Genomic DNA, 14,148 nt, shown 5'->3' with positions numbered 1-14,148 from the left:
TAGTGGTCACAATATGTATGTTCCTTTCTCTCCAGCCCTTTATCTTTCCAATCCATTTGGCTTGGCTTCACCTATCACCTTCTAGCTGTCCTCCTTCCATTTCCCCCACTTTTATTCTGGCATCTTCCCTCTCCTTTCCATTCCTGATTAAGTGTCTCAGCCCAAAATGTCGACTGTTTATTCCTCTCCATAGATGCTGCCTGACCTGCTGAGTTCCTCCAGCACTTTGTGTGTGTTGCTCTGGACTTCCAGCATCGGCAGACTTTCTCGTATTTATGCATATGCAATTGTTCAGCGTGTTCCCTCGTGGTTGTGGTTCTTTGCATGATTCTGGAATCTTCTCTTGGTATTTCATTATTTGAATAGGGGCTATCTGATTGGTGAACCCTTATCTACATAGTTGAATGGAATGTCTCTTACCCACGGGTTATGGAAGGATTGACAATGTTCCCTCAACACCTTTATTCCTTCTCTTCCTTTCCTCTTTGTCTTGGACCCTCACTATTCCCCTTTTTTGACTCCCTTTGGTCTATTAGCCCTGAATAAAACAATCACAAAGCAACAAGCTTTAAGCCTCTTTCCTGACCTCTGGAAGTATTTTGGATCAAACATATCAGAATCCAGCAGTACACAGAATTCCCCAGGGAGGTGTGCCGAGTTTGGAGGCTCGGCTTGCGTCCCCACTTGCCGAAAAACCTTAACATCTTCGAATAATCTGCCCTCCTCAACCCGCTGGAGTAGAAAATTCCAAGAAGTCACCACACCCTCTGGGAAGAGATTCCCGCACATGTCAAATTAAGTAGCTGCCCCAAAAGATGTGATTGTCCATCTCCCACTCAAGACCTTCGACCGCACGATGAACTTGAAAGGCAGTACAGCACTTAGAGTCGCGCTGATACAGCACCAGCAGTTCCTGCCGCTCTCTGTAGGGAGATTGTATGTCCGCCCGTAACCGCGTGGTTTGTACATCTGCCTGAAACCATGTAGTTTGTACGTCCGCCTGTAACCGCGTGGTTTGTATGTCTGCCCGTAACTGCGTGGTTTGTACGTCCGCCCATAACCACGTGATTTGCTCCCAGGTGCCCAGTTTCCTTCCATGTTCCAAATTCGGTTAACTGGTCACGTGGGTGTAATTGGGTGGCACAATCTCGTTGGGCTGGTCAAAATTTCACCTTATTGTACTAGGGGACCATTCAATAGTCTGATAACAGTAGGACAGAAGCTGTCCTTGAGCCTGGTGGGACGTGCTTTCAGGGTTCTGCCCGATGGGAAGGGAGAGAAGAGGGAATGTCCGGGTGGATGGGGGGAGGGGAGGTCTGCTGCTTTACTGAGCCTGTGAGGAGTGTAGACAGTCCATGGAGATGAGGCTGGTTTTATTCATAAGTTTCTTGTGGTCAAGTACAGAGCAGTTGCTGTACCAACCCCTGAGGCATCTGGATAGATGCTTTCTGTGGAGTACTGTGAGGGTCTCTGCCCCTACCACCTGCCCGGGGATTGCATTCCATATTCCAACCAGCCTCGCTGTGGAAAAGGGACGGTGTTTCCCTTCCTCCACCACTGACACTGGAGTCACCTGTGCATCAGAGATTTCCTCCTTCCTCTGCTTCCTCTCTCACTCCTTTTCTCCTCACCTGCTCATCACGTCCCTCTGGTGCCACTCCTCCTTCCCTTTCTCCCATCGTCCACTCTCCTCTCCTATCACGTTCCATCTTCTCCAGTCCTTTGCCTTTCCCACCTGTCACCTCCCAGCTTCTCACAACCCCCTCCCTCACCCACCTGGCTTCACCTGTCACTTTCTAGCCTGTCCTCCCTCCCCTCCCCTCCACTTTATTCTGGAGTCTTCCCCTTCCTGAAACAGTCCTGATGAAGAGTCTGACCCAAAACCGCAACTGTTTTTTCCCTTTCCGTTGATGCTGCCTGTCCTGCTGCGTTCCTCCAGCATTTTGTGCGTGAGAGACATTACATAGTGCTTAGGGTAAACAGTATTTAAATAGCATCAGTTGCGTTTGTTTCTGATTTGTGTCACTGATGGCTGGTGAGAAGTAAGCAGTAAGACAATTCAGAACTGTTTTACTCTGTGGTTTCAAGTATTCAGGCTTGGAGATGCCAGAAATGGCCAGGAGTGAAAATGAAGCAATTTCACTACTTCAACAAGTTAGGCACTATGAAGAATTTGAAGGTCTCAACAATGATCTTGATTAATACAAATGGAAATGAAGGTTTGGAGGATGTAATCGTGAATAGCATTGCATGAAATCACAGTTGCTCGCTCCAATAGTTTGCTTGATTTGAGTTTATTTTTCCTCTTTTTCATGAGCAATGGGTGTTGGTCTTTTTTTTAAAAATTGGATTGTTTCAGGTTTCTTGCTTTGTGGCTACCTACCAGTAAGCAAACAAATCTCAAGGTTGTATGATTTATACATTCCTTGATAATAAATGTACTTTGAAACTTTGAAGGCAGTCTGTAACTTCCCTTTGGACTTGAAGGCAATCTGATGAGGCAGAGCTGAGGCGAGGTGAGGCACCTGATGCTCCTGTCCCTCCTTCCTGAGGGCAGTGGGTTTGAGGGATTGTGAGACAGGTGGTGGGGATCCTCAACAATGCTTTGGGCCATTCCTATATAACACTCGTTGTTAATGTCACAAATAGTGCGAGGAAGATCCCAGTGATCCTCTCGGTGGTTTTTCTGTCCTCTCTAGGGTCTTGCAACTTCCTATCACACAATGATGCCGCCAAGCAGGACACTGTCGATGGTGCTCCTGTAGAAAGTTGTTAGAAATGGGGGCCTTGCACATCTCAGAAATGCTGCTGTGCCTTCTTGATGAAAGTGGTGATTCAGATTAAATGATCCAAGGAACTTGGTGCTCTTCATTCTCCGCACAGTAGATTCATTGATGTGCAATGGAGGGTGGTCAACCTGTGTTTTCCCGAACCTGGGCCCTCTAGTTTCACCTGCTCTGAGGAAGGCTTTCCGACTATCTCTCCCAATATGAGAAAAGATCACACACTGCTCGGAATTGTTAATTAAATTAAATCCCCTTTCTCCACCTGAATCCCTCTCTCCCTCCCTTCTCCCACAGCTCCTTGTCTGGCCTCTCAGCCCCCGGCAGAAGGAATTGTGAAAACGTTTTACTTACTTTCTCCTGGGTCTTCACCCAAGGGGAAGTCCACGTGCCAGACACACAGGGTAATCAACCAGCTCCGCAGGTTTGGCCGCATCCTCTCTCCAGATCCAAGTCACTGAGAGCACAGCAATGAACACAGGACATAGCACATTGCAACACAGTACAGACCCTTTGGCCCACAATGTTGTGTCGACCCTATAACCCACTCTAAGATCAAACTAACCCTTCCCTCTTACATCATCATCATTATGTGCCGTGTCGCATGACATCATCATTATGTGTCATTCGTATGACAGTAGGTTGAGTGAACTCGGCCTTTTCTCCTTGGAGTGACAGATAGAGGTGTACATGATAATGAGAGACATTGATTGTGTAGATGGTCAAAGGCTTTTTCCCAGGGTTGAAATGGCTAGCATGCGAGGGCATGGCTTTAAGGTGCTTGGAAGCAAGTACAGAGGAGATGTCAAGGGTAAGTTTTTTACTCAGAGTTGTGAGTGAGTGGAATGGGCTGCCGGCAATGGTGGTGGAGGCGGAAACGATAGGGTCTTTTAAAAGAGTCCTGGATGGCTACATGGAGCTTAGAAAAATAGAGGGCTATGGGTTACCCTAGGTAGTTCTAAGGTAAGGACATGTTAGGCACAACTTGGTGGGCCGAAGGCCCTGTATTGTGCTGTAGGTTTTCCATGTTTCTATCATTATGTGCTGTGTCGTATGGCATGGATGATCACGCTCTTTTTATGACCTCAAGAGTTCTTGGCAAATTTTTCTACGGAAGTGGTTTGCCATTGCCTTCTTCTGGGCAGTGACTTTACCAGATGGGTGACTGAGTCATTATCAATACTCTTCAAAGATTGCCTGGCATCAGTACTTGTGATCTGCACCACCTGCTCCCATGGCTCACGTGACCCTGATCGGGGGCTAAGCAGGGGCTACACCTTGCCCAAGGGTGACCTGCAGGCTAGCAGGGGGAAGGGCACCTTACACCTCCTTTGGTGAAGATGTTCCTCCACCCTGCCACCCATTCCTCCTACATAATTTTCTATTTTTCTTTCATCCATGTGCCTATCTTAGAGTCATTTAAACATCCCTAATGTGTCTGTCTCTACCACCAACCACCACTCACTGTGTAAATACATACCCCCCCATACTTTACTCTAATCACCCTAAAATCGTCCCCTCACGTTAGCTGTTTCCACCCTGGGAAAATGTCTCCAACTGTCCACACGATCTATTTCTCTTTCCATCTTGTACAGTCTATCAAGTCGCCTCTCATCCTCCTTCACTCCAAAGAGCCCCAGCTCGCTCAGCCTCTCCTCCCAAGACGTGTACTTGTGCATACGGCAGTAACCTCAACTCTGACTTTGACAGCCTTTGGTTTACCATCACGAGGACAAGCAAGCATTCTCATTCGGTTGTTGCAGGGGCCAACCAAAACTGTACACAATTAAAACCCCACGAATTTACTTTAAATCTATAAATGGATTTTAAATAATGAAGTGCTAATATTAAGTAACAGTGCAACAGTACTTGCTATGAAAGATGCCGGATTCCCTAAAAGTTAATTTGCAGGTTGAGTCTGTGGTGAGGAAGGTAAGTGCAATGTTAGCATTCATTTCGAGAGGACTAGAATATAAAATCAAGGATGCATTGAGTACACACTTTGTGTACCATGAGCAGTTTTGGGCCCCTTATCTAAGAAAAGATGTGCTGACATCGGAGGGGGTCCAGCAGAGGTTCACGAGAATGATTCCAGGAATGAAAGGGTTAATCAATGAGGAGCATCTGATGGCTCTAGGCCTGTACTTGCTGGAGTTTAGGAGAATGGGGGGGGGGGGGGGTGGAATTTGAAACATACTGAGTATTGAAAGGCCTGGATAAAGCGGATGTGGAGAGGATGTTTCCTATAGTAGGGGAGTCTAGGACCAGAGGACACAACCTCAGAATAGAGGGACATCCACTTTGAATGGAGATGAGGAGGAATTTCTTTAGTCAGCGGGTGGGGAGTCTGTTGAATTCATTGCCACAGATGGATATGGAGACCAAGTCATTTGGTATATTTAAAATAGAGTAGATAGTTTCTTGATTATTCAGGGCATCAAAGGTTATGGGGAGAAGGCAGGAGAATGGGGTGGAGAGGGAAAATAAATCAGCCATGATGAAATGGGAGAGCAGACTCAATGGGCCGAATGGCCCAATTCTGCTCCTCTGCCCTATGGTCTTATGATATGGATACTGGAGAGGCTGGTCTTGGCACCACAGAGTCATAAAACACTAAAGCACAGAAATGGGCACTCAGTGTATCCAGTCTGTCTGAACCATTTAAACTGGCGAGTCCTAGCCATCGACCTGCACCCAGCCGCAGAACACAGAACATAAAACAGCACAATACAGTACAGACCCTTCAGCCCACAACGTTGTTCCAACCATGTACTCAACCTCGTCTAGTGAAGGCCAGCACTCCACACACATTCTTAACCACCCTATCAGCTTGTTCAGCAACGTTGAGAGATCTATGGACGTGGACCCCCAGATACCGCCATTGCTCCATATGCGAAGAATCTGCCATTAACCCTGTATCCTCCCTTCAAGTTTGACCTTCTGAAGTGAATCACTTCACACTTTTCCAGGCAGAGGCTCCATCTGCCACTTCTCAGCCCAGCTCTACACCCTGTCAATGTCCTGTTGTAAGGTATGGCAATCTTCCACACTATCCACACCTTCACGCCATCTGCAAACTTATTAACCCACCGTTCCACCCCCTCATCCAGGTCATTTATAAAACCCACAAGGAGGAGGGGTCCCAGAACCAACCCCTGCGGAACACCACTGGTCACCGACCTCCAGGCAGAATACATTCCATCTACCATCACCCTCTCTTCTGTGGGCAAGCCAGTGTTTGATTTTGGTCCCCCTTCTGTAAGAGAGATGCCATTCAGCTGGAAGAAGTACATGCATGGGGATGTTGAGAAGCTGAGTTATGTAGAGAGGTTGAGTAGTCTGGGACTGTGCTCATTGGAGCAATGGAGACTGAGAGGTGATCTTATAAAATTATGAGGGATATAATGGGGTTAAGGTCAGGGAATTGAGAAATGGAGGCATCAGTTGACGGTGAAAGGGTTAATCGGAACCTGAGGAGCCACTTTATCAGCCAGAGTGTGTGGCCCATGTATGGAACGAGCTGCCAGACGAAGTGGTTGAGGCAGGTACAGTAACAACATTGAAAACAGCGTCACAGATAGGAAAGGGTTAGAGGGTACAGGTCAACCAAGGGCAAATGGGGTTGCCTTAGATGGGAATTCTGGTTGACATGGTCTTTTCTCAGAGCTGCGGAATCAAAAACCAGACGGAATGATTTAATGGAGCAACTGAGGGTCAGTATAGGGAGTGAACTGCCAGAGGGAAGTACATTAGTAGTCCGGTCACTGGAGTCAAGTGAGATGGTCTCCTCGGGGGTTGTCTATCTATTGGTGGGTCCTCAGGAAGATTCCCTTCATGGTGAGTGCCTGTGCGAGACTTTGTGCAATGTGGGGAGGCTGATACACAGGCAGCCACTACACGGTCCTTGGCAGATCGGGGTCAGGGTCCAGTGGCACGGAGTGGGGAACTTTCACTGCTGCAACCCTCCTCGTTCTTCCCTGCCCTTGTGCCATCATGTTCCGCCGCTGGGTCGCTCTTGGTCTGAAACCTCGCCCTTGAGTTTACCGCCGTAGGTGAGCCTGCCAGGAACCAAGTTCCAGACAGCATCGCTCACAGCCCTCCCCACCATGACAAGGTGATGCTCCTCGGAGAGGGGGTAGGAGCATCAGCAACATTTAACAGACAGTTGGACAGGTACCTGGACTGGAGCGATTCGGGCCAAACGCGGGCAAGTGGTACTATCTTGGCTGAAAGGCCTGTTCCCATGCCACATGGCTCTATGACTAAGATGTTAACATCAATGTTTACATTCTTAGGAGTTTTTTTAATGAATAAATCACATTTTATAATTTAAAAAGCCATTTCTGCCAATCCCAGTTGTTCTTGTGGATGGGTGTTTTTCGGAAGGGAGTTCTGAGTGTAAACCTAGAGACGGTAAAGACACCCTGCCAAAAATTGTAGACTCCCCATTCAAGGATAAACTTCCTACCAGTTAGACTAAAACACCTTCTGTTATACTTGTGAAACCAAAGACACATAGAGATCAGAATCTTGATCTTGGAACAGCGTTGCCTCAGAAACTGGGGTGGAGAGAAAGGTCTAATTTCTTCTCTCCTCTCAGTGATCCTGTGCCAAATAGTTAAGAACAGAAGTAATCCAAAAACTGTCCAAACAAAAATAAAACAATAATCGGTTTTAAAATACATTTCTTTCAGCGATTAGAAGTTTAGGCAATGTTCTCAAACTGGTCAAACAATTGTGAAGCTAACAACTTTTCTTTTCCCGAGTTTTAGTGTTTTCAGAGAATCTGAGCTATGAGGATTGAGAATCAAGTACAGCAGGTCAGGAGGTGTTTGACAGGACGAGCACATAGATCCAATGTACCTGTTCAGGTGAGGAGAGCTCTATCCGTAAGTTCCAGCTGTGGATTCACTGATGCACCTGTTCAGGGAATGAGCAAAAACAGGAAAGGATTGATGACTTTGTCCTGGATTTTCCAGCCTCTTCCTTTAACCCGAGGGAAACGTAGCAGGTGAATTGTTCCTCAAGTGGAGAGTGCAAGGATCAGTTACCCCCTTCAGATGCTGTTGAACATCGGAGGTGAGGGAGCAGTTCAGGCGAAGCCTCGGGACCTGCCTCGTCTGGGGGACCCGATTCACACGCAGGCGAAGGGACAAGGAACTTCTGTCTCAATTCCCTCCTGCGGACGTCAGCAGGTGTAAGATTAAACCTGCTCTTTTGGCGATTTGCATTTGTATGGCACCGTTACCTTGGAAAGACAAATCCCGAGGTTTTTCACAAAAGCAGTCATTGAATAAAGAGGAGACGGCGGTGGGAGGGGAAGATCAGAGAGGGGTGGGGGGTGGGGTTTAATTTTGTTTTTAATGCAATGAGGGATGGGAAACCTACAGCAATAGGCCCGTCGGCCACTTGGGTTCATCAGGTATTGGAAATGGTTTGTTATTGACACATCCTGAGATACAGGGAAAAGCCTGGCTTGCAAATTCTTCATACAGGTCAGATCATTTCACAGTGCATTGAGGTGCAACAAGCCACAACAATAAGTTCAAAAAGTGATGCCTCAGAAAGGGGCATCAATCATTCAGGACCCTCACCACCCAGGACATGCCCCCTTCTCATTACCACCATCAGGGAGGAGGGACAGGAGCCTGAAGACCCTCACTCAATGTTTCAGGAACAGATTCTTCCTCTCCATCAGGTTTCTGAATGGACAATGAACCCATGAACACTACCTCAGTATTTTTGTTCTCTTTTTGTGTTGCTTATTTAATTTTATACAAATATTTCTTATTGTAATTTTATAATTTCATGGGGATGAATAAAGTATCTATCTATCTATCTATCTATCTATTGTACTGCTGCTACAAAACAACAAATTTCACTGTGTATTAAACCTGGTTCTGATCCTGATGCTGAGTTCCTCCAACAGTGTGTGTGCATTGCTCTGGATTTCCAGCATCTGCAGAATCTCCTGAGTGGACAAGAGTCGGGAGTTTTGTGTTTAAAGTGTAGAGCTGACAACGAGGGCTGTGTCATCGGGCAGAGGAAAGTAGAACAGAGATATTTTATGTAGAGATCACAATCGAGTTTATTTATTATCACTGACTCTGGTTCCGGTACCCCCGCACCTAATAAAGTGGCCACTGAGTGTATGTTCATGGTCTTCTGCTGCTGTAGCCCATCCACTTCAAAGTTCAACATGCTGCGCATTCAGAGATGCTCTTCTGCACACCACTGTTGTAATGAGTGATTATTTGAGTTACTGTTGACCTCCTGTCAGCTTGAACCAGTCTGGCCATTCTCTTCTGACCTCTCATTAACAAGGCATTTTCGCCCACAGACCAGCCGGTCACTGGATGTTTTTTGTTTTTCACACCATTCTCTGTGAACTCTGGAGACTGTTGTGTGTGAAATTCCCCACAGATCAGCAGATTCTGAGATGCACAAACTACATCGTCTGGCACCAACAATCATTCCGCAGTCAAAGTCACTTTGATCACATTTCTTCCCCATTCTGATGTTTGGTCTGAACAACAATTGGAATCGGGTTTATTATCATCAGCATGTGACGTGAAATTTGTTGAATTAGCAGCAGCAGTTCAATGCAGTACATAATCTAGCACAGAGAGAGAAAAAAATAATAAATAAAATAAAACCTAATAATAAATAAATGAGTAAATGAATTACATATATTGAATAGATTTTTTAAAATGTGCAAAAACAGAAATACTGTATATTTAAAAAATGTAAGGTAGTGTCCAAAGCTGCAAAGTCCATTTAGGAATCGGATGGCAGAGGGAAAGATGCTGTTCCTGAATCACTGAGTGTGTGCCTTCAGGCTTCTGTATCTGTTACCTGATAGTAACAGTGAGAAAAGTGCATGCCCTGGGTGCTGGAGGTCCTTAATAAAGGACACTGCCTTTCTGAGACACTGCTCCCTAAAGATATTCTGTGTACTTTGTAGGCTAGTACCCATGATGGAGCTGACTAGATTTACAACCTTCTGCAGCTTCTTTCGGTCCTGTGCAGTAGCCCCCCAACCCCCACATCAGACAGTGATGCAGCCTGTCAGAATGCTCTCCACAGTACAACTTTAGAAGTTTTTGAGTGTATTTGTTGACATGCCAAATCTCTTCAAACTCCTAATGAAGTATAGCCGCTGTCTTGCCTTCTTTATGACTGCATTGATAATCAGGTTTAGATCCTCAGTGATCTTAACACCGAGAAACTTGAAACTGCTCATTCTCTCCACTTCTGATCCCTCTATGAGGATTGGTATGTGTTCCTTCGTCTTACCCTTCCTGAAGTCCACAATCAGCTCTTTCTTCTTATTAGCATTGAGTACCAGGTTATTGCTGTGGCATCATTCCACTCGTTGGCATATCTCACTCCTGTACGCCCTCTCGTCACCACCTGAAATTCTACCAACAATGGTTGTATTGTCAGCAAATTTATAGACGGTATTTGAGCTATGCCTAGCCACACAGTCATGTGTATATAGAGAGTAGAGCAGTGGGCTAAGCACACACCCCTGAGGTGCACCAGTGTTGATTGTCAGTGAGAAGGATATGTTATCACCAATCTGAACAGATTGTGGTCTTCCAGTTGGGAAGTCAAGGATCCAATTGCAGAGGGAAGTACAGAGGCCCAGGTTCTGCAACTTCTCAATCAGGATTGTGGGAATGATGGTATTAAATGCTGAACTATAGTCGATGAACAGCATCCTGACGTAGGTGTTTGTGTTGTCCAGGTGGTCTAAAGCCGTGTGAAGAGCCATTGAGATTGCGTCGGCTGTTGACCTATTGTGGCAACAAGCAAATTGCAATGGGTCCAGGTCCTTGATGAGGCAGGAGTTCAGTCTAGTCATAACCAACCTCTCAAAGCATTTCATCACCGTCGATGTGAGTGCTACCGGGTGATAGTCATTAAGGCAGCCCACATTATTCTTCTTAGGCACTGGTATAATTGTTGCCTTTTTGAAGCAAGCGTGAACTTCTGCCCATAGCAGTGAGAGGTTGAAAATGTCCTTGAATACTCCCGCTAGAGCCTTACCATATACTTCACCAGGACCTTCCACCTTGCAAGGGCTCACTCTCTTTAAAGACAGTCTAACAATCAACCTCTGAGACAGAGATCACAGGATCATCAGGTGCAGCAGGGATCTTCACAGCTGTAGTTGTCCCTTTCAAAGCATGCATAGAAGGCATTGAATTCATCTGGTAGTGAAGCATCGCTGCCATTCATACTATTGGGCTTCGCTTTGTAGGAAGTAATGTCTTCCAGACCCTGCCAGAGTTGCTGTGCATCTGAAATCACCTCCAACCTCATTCAAAATTGTCTCTTCACTCTTGAAGTAGCCCTCCGCAAATCATACCTGGTTTTCTGGTACAGGCCTGGGTTGCCAGCCTTGAATACCACAGATCTAGCCTTCAGAAGATGACGTACCTCCTGGTTCATCCACGGCTTTTGGTTTGGGAATGTACAGTAAGTATTTGTAGGCACACACTCATCCACACAGGTTTGAATGAAGTCGGCAAGAACTGCAGCATACTCATCCAGATTCAAAGATGAATCCCTGAATACAGTCCAGTCCACCGATTCTGTGCTTCCCTTGTCCAAACCTTCTTGTTCCTCACTGCTAGTGCTGCAGTCTTCAGTCTCTGCCTATACTCAGGGAGTAGAAGTACAGCTAGGTGGTCAGACTTCCCAAAGTGAGGGTGTGGAATAGCACGGTAGGCATTCTTGATGGTGGTGTAGCAATGGTGCAGTGTATTGTTTCCTCTGGTATTGCAAGTGATCTGTTGATGGTAATTGCTTAGCGATTTTTTCAGACTGGCCTTGTTAAAATCTCCCAAAACGATGGTGAAGGCGTTAGGGTGTGCTGTTTCGTGTATGTTGATCCCGTTGTTCAGATCATCTACAGCCTGCTTGACATTGGCCTCATGACCATGTCTGCATGCTTTTATACATTGAGTTTCTGACCCATGGTTGGCTGATGAGATATTTGCATTAACGAGCTGGTGTACTTAATAAACTGGCCACTGAGTGCATGTTGATATTTTGTTGTTTGAAAACAGTAGCACAGTGGAATACAGTAAGTGATTATGTTACTATAATAGTGTAAACGACATGACACACAATTCAACACAATAATGTGAAGAGAATGGAGGGATATGGAGAATACACAGGGTACAGATGAGGAAATTTAGTATAAATTGGTCCTTTCCCATCCCTCATCTATTCCCCACTCTGGCCTCTAACCTCTTCTCCTCACCTGCCTGTCACCTACCCTGAGATGTCTCCTCCTTCCCTTTCTCCACAGTCCACTCTCCTTCCCAATCAGATTCCACCAATCACCTCCTAGCTTCTCACTTCATACCCCTCCCTCACCCACCTGACTTCACCTACAGTATCGGCAGAATCTCTTGTATTCTGATTCTGTGGACTTTACTAGTTCACTTGCTGTATCCCTCGGCATCTCAGAGCTCTGTAATCTCTTAGCGTTTAAATAGTATTGCTCCCCCTCCCACCTTCTTTTTCTGGCTTCTGCCCCCTTCCAGTCCTGATAAAGGGTCTTGGCTTAAAACATTGATGGTTTCACGAGTGAATCTGCAGATGCTGGAAATAAATAAAAACACAAAATGCTGGCAGAACTCAGCAGGCCAGACAGCATCTATGGGGGGAGGTAGTGACGACGTTTCAGGCCGAAACCCTTCATCAGGAACGAAACGTCGTCACTACCTCCCCCCATAGATGCTGTCTGGCCTGCTGAGTTCTACCAGCATTTTGTGTTTTTAACATTGATGGTTTATTCATTTCCACTAATTTCCAGCTTGATCTGCTGAGTTCCTCCAACATTTTGATAGGATGTAAAACTGGGTTGAGAAGTGGCAGGTGGAGTTCAACCCAGAAAGTGTGAGGTGGTTCATCTTGGTAGGTCAAATATGATGGCAGAATATAGTAATGGTAAGACTCTTGCAAGTGTGGAGGATCAGAGGGATCTTGGGATCCGAGACCACAGGACGCTCAAAGCAGCTGCGCAGGTTGACTCTGTGGTTAAGAAGGCATACGGTGCATTGGCCTTCATCAATTGTGGGATTGAGTTTAGGAGCCGAGAGGTAATGTTGCAGCTATATAGGACCCTAGTCAGCCCCCACTTGGAGTACTGTGCTTAATTCTGGTCGCCTCACTACAGGAAGAATGTGGAAGCCATAGAAAAGGTGCAGAGGAGATTTATAAGGATGTTGCCTGGATTGGGGAGCATAGCTTATGAGAATGTTGAGTGAACTTGGCCTTTTCTCCTTGGAGCGACGGAGGATGAGAGGTGACCTGATAGAAGTATATGAGATCTTGAGAGGCATTGATCGTGTGGATAGTCGGAGGCTTTTTCTCAAAGCTAAAACGGCTAGCACAAGAGGGCACAGTTTTAAGGTGCTTGGAAGTAGGTACAGAGGAGATGTCAGAGGTAAGTTTTTTACTCAGAGAGTGGTGAGTGCATGGATTGGGCTGCTGGCGACGGTGGTAGAGGCTGATACAATAGGGTCTTTTAAGAGATTCCTGGACAGGTACATGGAACTTAGAAAAATAGAGGGCTATGGGTAAAGCCTAGGGAGTTCTAAGGTAAGGACATGTTTAGCACAGCTTTGTGGGCCTAAGGGCCTGTATTGTGCTGTATGTCTTCTATGTTTCTATGTGTCGTTTTAGATTTCTGTGAGTGGTGGGATGGAGATATGTCTCCATCAAAGGTGTAAGGTGCTCTTTACCTCCATTAGCCTGCAGGTCACCATTGGACAAGGTGTCGCACCTGCTTAACCGCCCGATCAAAGTCATGTGAAGCCAATGGAGCAGTGATCATCCATGTCATATGACACGGCACATAACGATGATGTCATATGACACAGCACATGATGATGTCATACGACACGGTACACAATGATGATGATAGATGCTGCCTGATCTGCTGAGTTCCTCCAGCATTTTGTGCACATTGTTTAAGTTGAATTGGCTGTTGATGTGAACAGTTCTGTATGTTGCAATGTACAGAGCATATGATGAATAATGACCATAAGATATAGGAACAGAATTAGGTCATTTGGCCCATTGAGCCTGCTCTGTCACTTCATCACGGCTGATCCAATTTTCCGCTCAGCCCCAATCTCCTGCCTTCTTTCCGTATCCCTTCATGCCCTGATCAGTCAATAATCGATCAACCTCTGCCTTAAATATACATAAAGACTTGGCTTCCACAGCTACCTGTGGCAAAGAATTCTGCAGATTCACCACTCTCTGGCTAAATAAATTCCTCCTCATCTCTGTTCTAAAATGGTGATCCTCTATTCTGAGGCTGTGTCTTCAGTTCTGAGAC

Source organism: Hemitrygon akajei, chromosome 11 (genome assembly GCF_048418815.1).
Source record: "Hemitrygon akajei chromosome 11, sHemAka1.3, whole genome shotgun sequence".
Classification (NCBI taxonomy): domain Eukaryota; kingdom Metazoa; phylum Chordata; class Chondrichthyes; order Myliobatiformes; family Dasyatidae; genus Hemitrygon; species Hemitrygon akajei.
This window is presented reverse-complemented; position numbering follows the sequence as displayed.